This window comes from Anneissia japonica, unplaced genomic scaffold, assembly GCF_011630105.1.
Source record: "Anneissia japonica isolate Jap-2015-1 unplaced genomic scaffold, ASM1163010v1 scaffold1726_len428862_cov177, whole genome shotgun sequence".
Lineage (NCBI taxonomy): Eukaryota > Metazoa > Echinodermata > Crinoidea > Comatulida > Comatulidae > Anneissia > Anneissia japonica.
Genome location: NW_022710671.1, coordinates 284,964 through 286,246, shown reverse-complemented (window position 1 = coordinate 286,246; position 1,283 = coordinate 284,964).

Here is a 1,283-nt window from a genome sequence, read left to right as displayed (position 1 = left end):
ATATGGGCATGCCCATATGTATTTTCCATGATATTTGGCACATGGGCCCCATGCGAATTAAATGTGGGCATTTCCATATTTATCTACCCAGGTATTACCATAAGGGACCCATGTACTTTAAATATAGGCATTCCCATATATATTTGCCTATTTATTTGGTATAATAATTGGCTCCATATGGGTAAAACATGGGCAAGGCCCATATTTGATTGCCCAGACGGGTCCCATAATGGGGAAAATATGGGGTAGCCAATAAGACTTTGCCCAGATATTTTGCATATGGGCCCCATGTGGGTTTGTTACCTGGGGGCCGTTATCGAGTTCCTCCGAAGAGTCTCTGGCTAAAGCTTACGATGACCTCAGCCTTGTAGAGGTCCGTCCTGCAAACCAACCCAGCTAAATTGAGCTGTATGTTCGGGACCTGGATGACTGAGCGAAAAATCACCGCCTCGGGCTCAATAGCAAGTTCTGGTTATGCCGGTATGCTTCTTATAGGCACATAACCCCTATTGAGCTCGAGGTGGTGTCCGAAACAAGGCTTATGTGTCTGATTGTTCAGTCCAATCTTTGATGGAAGTCTCACCTAAATAACATTATTAGTAAAAATCCTGTGACACTCCAGGTATCTCAGATCACGACATGCTGGTTATAGACAACAGGCCCGTATCCAGGGGTTTTTTTTTATGGTTCGGGAGAACCCCCCTTTTCTGCAAACCCCCTCTTTTCTGGCGAAACCCCCTCTTTAAATTTCCCAAATACGTCCTCCAACCCAACTAATGCACTGCAGACCCACCCAGACACAGACATTTTCAAACTTATCTGCTTTTATATCATTATTTAGACCCATAAAGCACAAAAATCCTCTTGCTTTGGAGGTTTCGCCGACCACACCGGGGCTTCGACTGTGGACCTCACACCCAGAAAACCCCCTTAGAAGAACCTGGCTATGGGCCTGGACAACCACTTATCCGACCAATTGGTCGAAATCCAGTTTGCCGAAACCCGGTTTGCCAAGTTTAGGCCACTTTGCAGAAACCCTTTTTGCCTAATCCACTTCACCGAAAAGACAAATCTCAGTTGGCCGAAACCTGGTTTGCCAAACCCAGTTTGCCGAATTTTGCCGTCACCGCCGTCCAAAAGCGCAGCACACTACTATTTAGAACTAAATGTAATAACGGAAATTATTCAAGAGAGAGAGATTTTAAACATAGCAACAGCAAATTAGTCAAAGACAATCAAAAGCTTAAGACATATCTTAAAAATTGGCTCCACTGTGTATATAT